The sequence below is a fragment of the Podarcis gaigeae genome (assembly GCF_964106915.1).
Source record: "Podarcis gaigeae genome assembly, chromosome: 16".
Taxonomy (NCBI): domain Eukaryota; kingdom Metazoa; phylum Chordata; class Lepidosauria; order Squamata; family Lacertidae; genus Podarcis; species Podarcis gaigeae.
This window is the reverse complement of record NC_139693.1, coordinates 24,723,671-24,738,900: the sequence shown is the minus strand read 5'-3', so window position 1 is coordinate 24,738,900 and position 15,230 is coordinate 24,723,671. Positions and strand designations below refer to the sequence as shown.

At 47.9% G+C, this 15,230-nt stretch overlaps 1 protein-coding gene across 1 annotated transcript in view; it reads left to right on the top strand.

Annotated features, from left to right (window-relative positions):
• Positions 1–15,230, top strand: part of SELENOM (selenoprotein M) — a 33,441-nt gene that overhangs the window by 6,809 nt on the left and 11,402 nt on the right. The window lies entirely within an intron of this gene.

Below are 15,230 nucleotides of genomic sequence, written 5' to 3'. Positions count from 1 at the left end.
GTACTACTACTAAAGGTAAAGGGACCCCTGACCATTAGGTCCAGTTGTGGCCAACTCTGGGGTTGTGGCGCTCATCTCACTTTATAGGCCGAGGGAGCCGGCGTACAGCTTCCGGGTCATGTGGCCAGTATGATTAAGCCGCTTCTGGCAAACCAGAGCAGCACACGGAAATGCCATTTACCTTCCTGCTGGAGCAGTACCTATCTATCTACTTGCACTTTGATGTGCTTTCAAACTGCTGGGTGGGCAGGAGCAGGGACCGAGCAATGGGAGCTCACCCCATCGTGGAGATTCGAACCGCCGACCTTCTGATCGGCAAGTGCTAGGCTCTGTGGTTTAACCCACAGTGCCCCCCGCGTCCCAACTACTAATGATAATGATAATAACACTAATATAACTCTTATAGAAAAAATTGGGGTTGGCTTTTACAGCCCAACTCTCCATCAAGGCATTCTGTGTCCCCCTAAGTTCGTTATCAGTCAGAGGTAACTGAGTAGAGGCAGGATCCAGTGAATGCGAGGAAGAGCTTTATTTTTTCTGTGGCAACAGCTGGTGATATTTTGCTGCAGTTTCGTGCGCACATGCTGGCTGGGGGTGATGGAAGTGATTGCCCCAAATGACCATGCTTGGGGGGGCAGCTGGGGGGGTCCAGGTCAGGGGAGGCTGCTTTGACCCCTGCAAGGTTGCTGCTTCCTCCTGTTTCCCTCTCCTTTTTCTCGGTTGCACTTCAAACTAGGTCACTGTCCCGAAGAGAAGGGTGCTGCTTCTTTTTTTTTTTTTGTCCTTTTACAGCCCTTCAGCGCTAAGGAGCACATATCCACTCACCCATCCCATCGTCTTGTTTCTATTGATTATATGTAAGGCACACTGGCTCTCGGCTGCAGGGCAGGGTGTAAAACGTTTCAGACAGGAAAATAAATAGCCCATCTCGTTCGCTGACCTCCCCAAGGTCACAGATGCACGTGCCCTTCCTTGCTTGATTCAGTTTGGCTGCGAATCGGCATGTGTGGAATCCAGTTTGATTCCTTCTTCCCCAAAATCGATCAACAGATGTCCTGTTTGAATTCCGGGTGGCTCTGAGTGCACAGACGCCCCCTCCAACATTTGGCCACTGTGAGAACAGGATGCTACACTAGATGGCCTGGTCTAGCAAGACCCTTCTTATGGAGGGCAATTCTGATAGAACCTCCATGCTCAGGCACAGTCTACCTCTGTATACCAGAAAATAGGAAGAGAGACAATCGGAGAGTACTGCCACACTGGGATAGTTCAGTTGGTAGAGCACGAGGCTCTTAATATCAGGGTTGTGGGTTAGAGTCCCACATTGGGGCAAAAGATTTCTGCATTGCAGGGGGGTTGGGCTAGATGACCCTTGTGGTCCCTTCCAACTCTATGATTCTTTGCTTGGCGGGCTTCCCATAATGGGCATCTGATCGGCCGCTGTGAGAACAGGATGATGGACTAGATGAGCCATTGGCCCATTGCAGCAGGGCTATGTTCTTTTTTATATACATATAATTTTTTATTAAATTTTCTGTTTTACGCTCTAGAATATTCATTTAAACAACCTTAAAATGTTAGTGACTTCCCTTCCTCTCTTTCCATGTTTCATTTTGCATATCATAAATCCCTGCATATTTTACATAAACTATACCATTCAGTATTCCTTTATTACATCCAGTGGCGTAGCGTGGGGGGTGCAGGGGGGGCCGGCCGCACCGGGCGCAACATCTGGGGTTAGGGTTAGGGGGCGCAAATCCATGGGTTAGGCGGCGCAAATTACTTGCCTTGCCCCGGGTGCTGACAACCCACGCTACGCCACTGATTACATCCAACAAAAATTGAATTTATCTTAGTGCTGCCAACGTTTTCACATGCACACACACAATTCCCACCCCCCATATACTCAATAAGCATTTTCCAATCTTCTCTGTTCTTATCATTGTCACTTGCTTGCCTCTGTTACAAGCACGTGTGTCAAGGAGACCCCCAATGTCATGAAGTCTGGAGAAGGTACAGGGCCGTCTGGCCTCAGGCCTGCACTGAGATGCCTCCAGAATCTCTGGAGAAGCAATGCCTGGGCTGTCCACAGCAGAGGACCTGGGGAGAGCTGAGAGCGAAGAGGCTGACATACCTGAAGCAGCTCCTCTCTCACCTGCAGACTCAGGGATGGGATGTCTTCCCTGGTCAGTCCACACAAGGCTTCAGTTGGCTGGCGCTCCTTGCAGAGGCAACATGTCTTGGGAGTAAGCATAAAAACCTGGCTGCTGGATCAGGCCAATGGCCCATCTAGTCCAGCATTCTTGTTCTCACAGTGGTCAACCAGATAGATAAAAACCCCTGGATGGTTAAGTCCAGTCAAAGGCGACTGTGGGTTGGGGCGCTCATCTCGCTTTCAGGCCGAGGGAGCTGGCGTTTGTCCACAGACAGCTTTCTGGGTCATGTAGCCAGCAGGACTAAACCGCTTCTGGCACAACGGGACACTGTGATCAGTGGCGGAGCTTCATGCTCTGGCACTGGGGGGGGGCGGAGAGCAGGCGGGGCAGGGCTGGCGCACGTCCTGGGGGCGTGGTGTGCCGCCTGTAGGGGCATGGCTCCCAGCGCTGGCAGGGGGGCAGTACGATGGCACCCCACTGGGATTGCGCTGCCGGGGGTGGTGCACTCCTCCTGCACGCCTCTTCTTCTGCCAGTGACTGCAATGGAAGCCAGAGCGCACGGAAACACCGTTTGCCTTCCCGCCGCAGCAGTACCTATTTATCTACTTGCACTGGCGTGCTTTCAAACTGCTAGGTTGGCAGGAGCTGGGACAGAGCAACGGGAACTCACTCCATCATGGGGATTCGAACTGCCGACCTTCTGATCGGCAAGCCCAAGAGGCTCAGTGGTTTAGACCACAGCGCCACCCTCATCCCATGGCCAACCAGATACCCCTATAGGAAACTAGCAAGCAGGATTCGAGCACAGAAGCACTTCCCTCTCTTGTGGCTTCCAGGAACTGGTATTCAGAAGCATTGCTCCCTCCAACCATGGAGTCAGAGGAAAGCCATCATGGCTAGTAGCCACCGATAGCCTTCTCCTCCATGGATTTGTCCAATCCTCTTTTAAATTATTATGATTATTTATCAAACTTGTATGCTGCCCTTCATGCACAGATATCAGAAAAAAACAATATATTATTTAAAACGCTCTAAGTTGGTGGCCATCACTGCCTCCTGTGGCAGTGAGTTCCACAGTTTATGCACTTTATGAAGATGGACTTTATTTCCAACTTCCAACATCGTTGGATGTCTATGAATTCTAGGACTATGACAGGGGGAGGGAAAACTTTTTCTAGTCCTCTTTCTCCATGCAATGCGTGGTTTCATAAACTTCTATCATGGCACCACCTGTTTGTCTTTTCTCTAAACTTAAAAGCCCTAAATCGTAGAATTGGAAGGGACCTTGAGGATCATCCAACCCTAAACAGGGCAGGAATATGCAGCTGTCCCATACAGGGATTGAACCTACAGCCTTGGCGTTATCAGCACCATGCTCTAACCAACTGAGCTATCCAGGCTGCAGCCTCTCCTCTTCCTTCCAACCCCTGGATCACTTTGCTTGCCTCTCACGAACCTTTCCCAACTCCGCAATAGGCTTTTTGAGGTGAAGCCGCATGAACAGTACAGGGTCCCTTGGAGCTGTCCAAGGTTCTGGTCCTAGCGGCGCTCTTCTGGACTGGGTTGCTCCAGTGAGACTCAAGATCCCCCCAGACCTGGACAGAGCAGGGAAATCTCACGTTGCTGGACAGCTAAAGCCCTCATGATGGCTGAGAGGCTTCCATTGCAAGGATGGAAGGACCACAATCTTCCTCCAGATCTCCCTGCCCTTCCTGGGTTTGAATGCATGGCTTATCAGTGTCGATTTCATTCAGATATTTGGGCTGCCTGCATTAATTTGCAAGGCTACATCAGTATTCTTATTGTTAAGGTCATCTTGCAATGGATTTTTGTTGTCTGTTGTTGTGTTTTGTTTTGTTTTGAAGCTAACATTACTACTTTATCATTTGTTTGTTTTCTTTCTTTTTACTTTTCTATTAGATTCACAATTTTTTAAAAAAATATTTATTTTATTTTTCTTTATTTATTGAATTTATATACCGCCCTATACCCAGAGGTCTCAGGGCAGTTCACAGAAAATGGAAGGAAGGGTGGGGGGAAGGTTGAGGGCTGCCTGTGCCTCCCCCCCCCCCACCCGCCAGGCTTCTCTCTATGGATCCCCTGGGATCCTTCCTGCTCAGTGGGGCAGAAACTACATTTCCTAGGATCCTCGTTGGAGAGGAAGGTGTGTTGAATGTGCTTTAAATGTCTGCATCGACCTGCCTTGATATCAGCTCTTTCTTACCTGGAACCTCAGAGAGCTGCTGCCAGTCAGTGCAGACAACACTGAACTAGATGGACCAGTGGTCTGACTCAGTGCAAGGCCTGTTCCTGTTTTGGAAGGGCAATAGCTCAGTGGTAGAGCACCTGCTCTGCATGCAGAACGTCCCAGGTTCAGACCTCAGCACCATCTCCAGATTAGGGATGGGAAAGTGAACCCTGCCTGGAAATCTGGAAAGCTGCTGCCTGTCAGTGTAGACATTACTGACCTAGGTGGACCCAGTGGTCTAAAGCAGTGTAGTGAGGGGCTGCAGCTCAGCAGTAGAGCATATGCTTTGCATGCAGAAGGTCCCAGGTTAAGTCCTTGGTATATCCAGTTTGGGCTGGGGGAAGACTCCTGCCTGGACCCTGGGCAGCTGCTGCCAGTCAGTGCTGACATTACTGAGCTAGGTGGACCATTGGTCTGGCTCAGTATAAGGCAGCCTTCCTGTGTGTTTTTGTTCCTATCTGTGAATATACTGGATATGATAATATTTTACTCTCTTGTTAATTATGCTGTTTTAAATGTGCATTTTATATTTGACTTCAATTAGCAAAATTTTTTTCAAGTATTTAAGTTTTTTTGTTAACTTTGTATTAAATATTTATTCTCTAGTTGACCTCCTTTCTAATGTTTTATTTTGAAATCTTTAAGATAACATTTTAGTTTTCTTCCAGTAGCACCTTAAAGACCAACTAAGTCAGTTCTTGGTATGTGCATGCACACGAAAGCTCATACCAAGAACTGACTTAGTTGGTCTTTAAGGTGCTACTGGAAGGAATTTTTTTTGTTTTGACTATGGCAGACCAACACGGCTACCTATCTGTAACTGGAATTTTAGTTTTCTGTCGATTATGCTGCTTTGACTGTATACTCTATATTTGACTTTCTTCAGAAATGTTTGGTTTTGGATTGTATTATCGATCTTTTAATGTGCTGTAAACAGCTTTAAGATTTTTCTTAAAAATATAAAGCGGTATTGAAATTAAATGAAATGAAACGAATGTTTCAGCCATTGCACCACACCAGCTCACATATCCGGAAGTATTTATTTCCCATGCAGTGTCCTTTTCCTTTACAACAGGTGCACAGACCGCAATGAACTTTGGATGGCCTCAAGGCTTTTTTCCTGAGCATCACACACACAGACCCACACGCATATATAACCTTTCAAGCATGCGCCAAATTTCCTGGGGCTGAACGCTCAGCACAGGGAGGAATCTCTGCCCCCTGGTGGTTCATGGCAGGACTGCAGCCAAATGCCTGATCTCAGAAAACCCTTCCAGACTGAATTCTTTTCCAGTGGGATTCAGTCCCATCCAGGCTGTGCAATCCAAGTTCATTTGGTGCATCTGTAGTAATGCACCAGAAAACGTGGGATCAATAAAAACTTGAGACAATGGCATCTCACCTCCCCACAACAAATCAGAATGGGTGCCCAATAAGGAGATCATCTGGAAGTACAGTGGTACCTCGGGTTAAGTACTTAAATTCGTTCCAGAGGTCCGTTCTTAACCTGAAACTGTTCTTAACCTGAAGCACCACTTTAGCTAATGGGGCCTCCTGCTGCCGCTGCCACTGCCGCCGGAGCACGATTTCTATTCTCATCGTGAAGCAAAGTTCTTAACCCATGGTAATATTTCTGGGTTAGCGGAGTCTTTAACCTGAAGCGTATGTAACCTGAAGCGTATGTAACCCGAGGTACCACTGTAGTCAGAGAGAACAACGAGGAAAAAGCAGATCACCGTGATAACATTTAGGCCTGGCCCACCTGTGTAGTAGAATCGTAAAATAGTATAGAAGGAGGTCACATTTTGGGATGCTATCAGTCTCCACGCAGAAACAACATCCCCTGCAAATTAAACTAGCATTATGCGAAGGGAGGAAAGTCTAGTTCAGCCTGCTTCCTGATGTGCTACTTTTCCACTTGCAGGGGGAGCGTGTGTCTTTAGGGTACGGGAGCTTTCAAAACAGGGCACAGCCTTTTGTACCCTCTTTTCCAGCTGCTTCTGCAGACCAGGACTCCTCCGTTGGGGTGGGGCCTCCCAAAGGCACCAGGATGCAGGACGAGGTGGGCCACAGGCCCATAGCTGTCAACTTTCCCCCTTTCTTGTGAGGAATCCTATTTGGAATAAGGGAATTTCCCTTTAAAAAGGGGAAACATTGACAGCTATGCGCAGGCCTGATCCTGCCCAGCTTATCTTTCTTTTTTTTCAATTTTTTAAATTAATTTCCCAAAAAAAAATTCAAACAAGCAAACAAATAGACAAACAGACATAAATCTCAGCCATATTTAAACCAATTTTACTAACATTGTTAAGTGACTTCCTCGTATCCCCCTGGTTGAATTTCAGTGTATATCATTTTAACAGTTCTCCAAAACCAATATTCTTTTAAGATTAACTTAATCACTTAATATCTTTCTTTCTTTCAAATTTAGCATTGAACATATTAATTCATCACATTACATATTTATATCCTAACCTACGCCTATCTGGTATTTGCAAGCTTTTCCAATTAAGTTAACATATTTAACTAAATAGTCTTTAATTTCGTCCATTCCTCCTGATACTCCTCCTCCTTCTGGTCGCGGACTCTTCCAGTCAGGTCGGCTAGCTCCGAAAAATCCATCATCTTCATCTGCCACCTGCCCAGCTCAGCTTATGTTGCACCACACAGTGGTTCTGCGTGAATGTTCAGGCTACCTTGGAAAGACTAAGAACTCAATGTGATTGTGGCCCTCGCAGTCCTCATCACCTGGCCCCCAGGACTCTCCCCAGCCTGTGCTTACACTCCCTACAAGCCCTGCTCCAGACCCTCCCCGAGTGCTTCCACCCACATGGAGCACATCCTTTACACTGCCTAGATGAAGGGTGGAAAGACGTTTCTGTCCAAACCTCCGACTTGCGTAGCCGGAATGCAGCCGAACTGTATGAAGGCAGGAGTTGCATTCGTGACTCCACCCATGTTTGCCTCTGGCCTCAACCATCCCTGGTGTGCGGCCCCCAACTGGCTGCCCACAAGGGAATGCGGCCCCCCAGGTTCCCTAATATAAAGGTGATGCCCTATTGCTAGTTTTGGAATCCTAACCCCCCCCCCACCTCTGAGACTTGCGATATTTCTCTAATTAGAGGTTTCTCTGCTGCTCTGACATTCATTCCAGAATACGTTCCCACCCCCTTCCACGCTTTGATCGCTCTTCCAGAACAGCTTGCATTGGTTATTATTAGGCTCTGTAATTGAACCTGAGAGGTCAAGGGTTCCATACCCTCCAACATTTCTCCAATGAAAATAGGGGTGTCCTATCTAATAATAGGGACACGGGTGGCGCTGTGGGTTAAACCACAGAGCCTAGGACTTGCCGATCAGAAGGTCAGCGGTTTGAATCCCCGCGACGGGGTGAGCTCCCGTTGCTTGGTCCCTGCTCCTGCCCACCTAGCAGTTCGAAAGCACGTCAAAGTGCAAGTAGATAAATAGGTACCACTCCAGCGGGAAGGTAAATGGCGTTTCCGTGCGCTGCTCTGGTTCACCAGAAGTGCCTTAGTCATGCTGGCCACATGACCCGGAAGCTGTACGCCAGCTCCCTCGGCCAATAAAGCGAAGTGAGCACCGCAACCCCAGAGTCGTCCGCGACTGGACCTAACGGTCAGGGGTCCCTTTACCTTTTTATCCCACAATAATAATGTTACTATTTATACCCCACCCATCTGACTGGGTTGCCCCAGCCACTATGGGCACCTTCCAACATAGATAAAAACATAATAAAACATTAAACATTTTTAAAAATGAAAACTTCCCTATACAGAGCTGCCTTCAGATGTCTTCTAAAGGTTGTCTAGTTACTTATCTCCTTGGCTTGCATAACTCCATACCCTCCAATATTTCGATGAAATAGGGACGTCCAGTGCTTTTTCCTGGGGGGACGCAGGGGTATGCATACCCCTAAACATTTTGTGAATCTTTGTACTTTTGTCCATTTACTTTATTTATTGTTCCCCGATTTGAACTATAAAATGGTGATTTTCTTGAGTCAAAATGAGAGTATCCCTAAACATTTTTTAAGCAAAAAAGAACTGGGGACATCCTAAGGAAAAGTGGGACATTCCGGGTTCCAGTCAAAAACTGAGCTGGCTTCTCTAAAAATCAGGGACGTCCCTGGAAAATAGAGAGTCTGGGGTTCCGATCTCACAGTGGCCAAACAGATGAGAACCCCGCAACGGGGTGAGCTCCCGTTGCTCGCTCCCAGCTCCTGCCAACCTAGAAGTTTGAAAGCACGTCAAAGTGCAAGTAGATAAATAGGTACCGCTCCGGCAGGAAGGTAAACGGCGTTTCCGTGCGCTGCTCTGGTTCGCCAGAAGCGGCTTAGTCATGCTGGCCACATGACCCAGAAGCTGTACGCCGGCTCCCTCGGCCAGTAAAGCGAGATGAGCGCCGCAACCCCAGAGTCGGCCACGACTAGACCTAATGGTCAGGGGTCCCTTTACCTTTAAGGCTCCCCACTCCAAGGCTTTTTCACTCCAAGCTGCGGAAATGGGGTGAGAGCGGGGTGTCACATGCATGAAGGAATACTTCCTCCCCCTGAAAACACCTCCCTGCTCCCCACCCACATGCAAGGGAAAAAAACAGCACCAGAGAAATGGTATTTGGAAGCCGACGCCTCTTCCCTGACACTCTAGCTTTCCGCTTGCGGAACACTTCCCACATGTCACTCAGGCCACGCAGCCACCCACCCGCTTCTGCAGCTCCCCCCCCCCCCGCACCCTTCCTTGCTTCACAGGGGGAAAGTCTGACTCACAGAGGACAGCGCCCCCTGTTGAGAGACCCCCGCATGACCCTGCTCAGCACGGAGAGCTCAGCAGAACCCTGCAATTCTGCCTGACTCACAGGCTCCCTGGCGGCTTTTTAATTTACCCACATTTGCCGTGACTCATCCACTCTCCGCTTGCAAAGGCAGGAGACCGTCAGGGTTTATTATTATCCCCCGTTATTATTAGAAGCGTAGCATTCTTCCTCAATGAAGGCTGAGCAATGTGCTTTTCTGGGCAGAGGGAAGAAGCTGCCAGCTTCTGGGTGTCAGAGGAACTGTCTCCCACTTGGGCAAGAAACTATTCCCCATGGGGCCAAAATCCCGCCTTGTGACTCTTGCCTGTGACTCTTAAGAGTCTTCCTGGGTCACAAGATTCCTTATTGGGATGGATGGATAGAGCCCTGGCAGACCATAGCTCAGTGGCTGGAGCATCTACTTGGGATGTAGAATGCTCCGGGTTCAATTCCTGCTATAGCCAGGTAGAGCTGGCCATGTCCCCTGTTTGCAACCCTGGAGAAGTTGCTGTCAGTCAGTGATTTCTTGGTGGGTGGGTGGGTTTTCCCCCTCTTTACTAGTTATCTGCCAGGCGGAAATCCAACAGGTGCAGCTCTCCTTAGCATGAAGGTGCAGTGATAGGTTGGTGTGAGTGGTGAGTAATAATAATAATAATAATAATAATAATAATAATAATAATTTAAAAAAAATATTTATACCCCGCCCTCCCCAGCCAAGTCCAGGCTCAGGGAGGCTAACAACCAGTAATAAAAACAAGTTGATTGAAATACAACTTAAAAACAAGATTAAAATTCAACATTAAAACAATTAAAACATTAAAATGCATCCTCATCACAGGAGGAGAAAGGAAAAAAGAAGGGGGGGAGGGAATCAAATTGTAAGGGATGTAGATCTTGTTCATTTTCTTTCTCTACGTCCTCCATGCATAATTCTTTGCGCCTCTACCACGTCCCCTCTTATTCACCTTTTCTCTGAACTGCAAATGTCGTAACCGTTCCTCTTCAGCTGGGAAGAGGGCACCTGCATTTTGGGCGTGAAACTCAAGCCTGTAGCAGCTCTGTTTCTGAAGTCAATATTGTTGGGAAATCAACCCCTGGGAGGGGACCTACTGGTCTACCTCAGGCCAGCCAGAGAAACAGCTGCCTGTGGCTAGTTATTCTTTAGCAGTGCCTCCCTGATAATGGCAAGCATGAGCCAAGCTGGAATCAACAGAGGCACAGGTGGGTCTTGTTAGCGCAACCAGCTGCGGTTGGCAGGCTCCCCTGAGCAATGCTGGCGGAGAACAGCATCAGGAGGAGAGACGGAGCAAATGATTAGGAGCTAGGGGTGAGCGCCCGATTATTCAGGGTGGTTAAAACCAAAATGGGACCACAAGTTGCTCTGAAAAGCGTCTCTCCCAAAACTGGGTGAATCGGCATTAAAATGGCACATGCAATTCCATGTGAGAAAGTGTGAAATGATGGTGCAAAAAGGAGAATAATAAGAACGTAAGGCGAGCCTGCTAATGGATCAGGCCAATAGCTCATCTCATCCAGAATCCAGTTTTCAAAGCCCCAGTGGGAAGCCTGTAAGTAGGAGCCGAGCACGAGAGCGTTCTCCCTGTTCTGTGGTTTCCAGTAACTGGTATTCAGAAGCATAACTGCCTTTGTATACAAACCCTCCCACATGAAAATAGGGACATTCTATTGTTTTAGGGACGCGGGTGGCACTGTGGGTTAAACCACAGAGCCTAGGACTTGCCGATCAGAAGGTCGGCGGTTCGAATCCCCGCGACGGGGTGAGCTCCCATTTCTGGGTCCCTGCTCCTGCCAACCTAGCAGTTCGAAAGCACATCAAAGTGCAAGCAGATAAATAGGTACCGCTCCAGTGGGAAGGTAAACAGCGTTTCCGTGCACTGCTCTGGTTCTCCAGAAGTGGCTTAGTCATGCTGGCCACATGACCCGGAAGCTGTACGCCGGCTCCCTCGGCCAATAAAGCGAGATGAGCGCCGCAACCCCAGAGTTGGCCACGACTGGACCTAATGGTCAGGGGTCCCTTTACCTTTATTGCTTTAGAATAGAAGGTCCTGTTCTGTAACCCTACTTGCACTTAGGCCCAATCTGCACTGTGTGCTGAAGAAGAAGAAGAAGAAGAAGAAGAAGAAGAAGAAGAAGAAGAAGAAGAGGAGGAGGAGGAGGAGGAGGAGGAGGAGGAGGAGGAGGAGGAGTTTGGATTTGATATCATGCCTTTCACAATACCTCTTTAAAACAGTCATGGCATCCCTTAAAAGTATCTTGGGAACTGTAGTTTGTTAAGGGTGCTGAGAATTGTTAGGAGACCCCTATTCCCTTCCTAGAGCTACAGTTCCAAGAGTGGCTTATGGTAACAGTCAATCCCACTTCTCAGGGAACTCTGGAATTTGTAGATCTGTGAGGGGAAGAGGGGTGTCTCTTAACAACTCTCAGTACCTTTCACAAACTACACTTCGCAGGATCCTTTGGGGAGAAGCCGTGACTGTTAAAAGTGGTATCATGGTGCTTTAAAGGAACAGTATAAATGTGAACTTGTAAGTTATTGAGTCTGAAATAGTGGTGACTGATTGGAAAGAGATCTTGGGGTTGTGACACACAGCGCAACCAAATGTGAGTCCACACCCCAAATTGTGCTATTATTAAATCACATAGAAATGGAGGTTGGAAGAAGGACAAATCAAGGATCCGGGGGTTTTATGGCCAAAAGTGCTTGAAATGGAATTTTGAAATCTACCCGCTGTGATTGGGACACGGGTGCCGCTGTGGGTTAAACCACTGAGCCTTGGGCTTGCTGATCAGAAGCTTCGCGATTCGAATCCCCGTGACGGGGTGAGCTCCCATTGCTCGGTCCCTGCTCCTGCCAACCTAGCAGTTTGAAAGCACGTCAAAGTGCAAGTAGATAAATAGGTACCGCTCTGGCAGGAAGGTAAACGGCATTTCCATCCGCTGCCCTGGTTCGCCAGAAGCGGCTTAGTCATGCTGGCCACATGACCCGGAAGCTGTACGCCGGCTCCCGCGGCCAATAAAGCGAGATGAGCGCCGCAACCCCAGAGTCGGACATGACTGGACCTAATGGTCAGGGGTCCCTTTAGCTTTACCTTTACAGCCTTGATTCTGCTTTCCCAGTTGTAATTTCTGCAGGGGCAGCCATGTTTGTCTGTTGCAGCCAAATCAGCAGATGTTCTTGCAGCATCTCAGATACTTGTCAGAATTTTTTTCTCACATCCTTGAAAAACTTACAACACAATGCCCCCCCCCCCAAGTCTCACAAGACAGCTGCAACCTTCGCAAAGCCGCTGTTCTCCAGAGCCAGATTGGGTTCATGGGAGTTGTAGTCCAGAACATCTGGAGGGCACCAGGTTGGCGAAGTCTGCTCTGATTTCCCTTGATCTGTGCACCTTCCTCTTTAGCCTAAAAAAAGATATCCTGCTTTGTTTCTCTTCAAGTGCTTTGATCATGCATGGAAAGATTCCTAGCAGGGTTCTTATTCTGAGAAACGATGAATAATTTAGGGCATACCTTGTCTCCAACGCTCCCTGATCAAAAGTTGTGTGTGCTTGGCTGTTGTCAGCATTTGTTAGGGGGGAGTTGGTAGTGCATACTGTTTTTGTCTGTTTCATTCTGTCTGTTTTAAAATGATTCAAGTTTCCCCACTCAGAAAGAAAAAGGGTATATAGATCTTCACGTGTAGAGGAGTCCTTCATGTGGGGGACTCCCTGGTCCTGAATGGGGTAACTGTGCCCCTGAAGGACCAGGTGCGCAGCCTGAGAGTCATTCTGGACTCACATCTGTCCATGGAGGCGCAGGTCAATTCTGTGTCCAGGGCAGCTGTTTATCAGCTCCATCTGGTACGCAGGCTGAGGCTCTATCTGCCCACAGACTGCCTCTCCAGAGTGGTGCATGCTCTAGTTATCTCTCGCTTGGACTACTGCAATGCGTTCTATGTGGGGCTACCTTGGAAGGTGACCCGGAAACTACAACTAATCCAGAATGCGGCAGCTAGACTGGTGACTGGGAGCGGCCGCTGAGACCATATAACACTGGTCTTGAAAGACCTACACTGGCTCCCAGTACGTTTCCGAGCACAATTCAAAGTGTTGGTGCTGACCTTCATAGCCCTAAACAGCCTCAGTCCAGTATACCTGAAGGAGCGTCTCCACCTCCATCGTTCTGCCTGGACACTGAGGTCCAGTGCCGAGGGCCTTCTGGCGGTTCCCTCGCTGCGAGAAGCCAAGTTACAGGGAACCAGGCAGAGGGACTTCTTCTCGGTAGTGGCGCCCGCCCTGTGGAACGTCCTCCCACCAGATGTCAAAGAGAAAAACAACTACCAGACTTTTAGAAGACATCTGAAGGCAGCCCTGTTTAGGGAAGCTTTTAATGTTTAATAGGTTATTGTATTTTAGTGTTCTGTTGGAAGCCGCCCAGAGTGGCTGGGGAAACCCAGCCAGATGGGTGGGGTATAAATAATAAATTATTATTATTATAGACTTATAAATCATTATATGTGCTAATACGAATAGAAGATATAAATATTGCAGCTGTTGTATAAGGGATTGCTATTGTGAATGGAATGGAACTGAAATCAGTAAGATTATGGAAAGCAGAAATAAAGTAAATTATCAAACCATCAATTCTAGCACGCAGGTGGGGGGCACCTAAATTATGTAATTGGATATTTGAATAATTGATATTGGGAATTGTTATTGTAATTTGGCATTGATATAATGATATATTTGATATATTTGGATTAATATAATTGAAAACTAATAGAATTATTATCAAAAATAAAATGATGCCAATTTCAGAAGACTCCTGGTGTGGCAAAGGTGAAGCACGGCATTCCCCAATTTTTTTTGAACTTGGGCCTTGCTCCTAAAATAAGAACAGAGGAAGAGTCTGATGGTTCAGGTCATTGACCCACCTAGTCCACCATCCTGGTCTCACAATGGCCAACCAGATGCCTGTGGGAAACTTGCAAGCAACACCTGGCTATAGCAGCACTGTCTCCTCCTGTGGTTTTCAGCAACTGGTATTCAGAAAAATTACAAACTCTGACCGTGGAGGCAGTGCAGAGCCATCATGGCTAGCAGACATCATTGGGTTTTCTCCTCCATCAATTTGTCCAGTCCTTTTTTTAAGCCATCAAAGTTGGCTGTCGCTGCCTCTTGTGGGAGGGAGTTCCACAGGAACACACACACAACCCCAGCAGGCCAAAGTACTTTGAACACGTGGAGATTCTTGACTTGCAGCAGCAAATAAGATGATCAGAGGAAGCTGCCTGATGCCAATTCAGACCAGTGGTCCATCTAGCTCAGTACTGCCCACACTGACTGGCAGCGGCCTTCTAGGCTTTCCAGGGACATTCCCAGCCCTAGCCAGAGATGCTGAAGATTGAACGTGGGACCTTCAGCATACAAAGCAGATGCTCTGCTCTAAAGCCACAGCCCTTCACTGCGCTGATTCTGGCGATTGGTCTATCTAGCTCAGTACTGTCTACACGGACTGGCAGCAGCTCGCCAGGATTTCAGACAGGAATCCCTTCCAGGCCTACTTGGATGTGCTGGAGATGGCACTTAGGACCTTCTGCATGCAAAACAGATGCTCTGCCACTGAGCTATAACTCTTTCCTAACTAGGAACTTGGGACGATACCTTACACGGAGTCAGACCAGCTAGTGCATCTAGCTCAGTATTGTCTACTCTGACTGGCAGCAGCTCTCAGGATTTCAGGCAGGGTCTCTCCCAGCCTTACCTAGAGATGCTGGGGATTGGACCTGGGACCTTCTGCACGCAGAGCAGGTGCTCAACACTGCTGTTTAAAGCAGATTTTCCAGTAGCACAAATTCCCCGTCAGACACCCACACTTGGTTTTATTATGACGATTTTTTATTCAGCGACCACAAAGTGTTACTTTGCTTCTTGCTTACACCCTTTATCTTTGGCTGCTTCTCCATAGGAGTCAGTAATTCTTATCTACTAACTGTACTGTATAGTGATGATTCG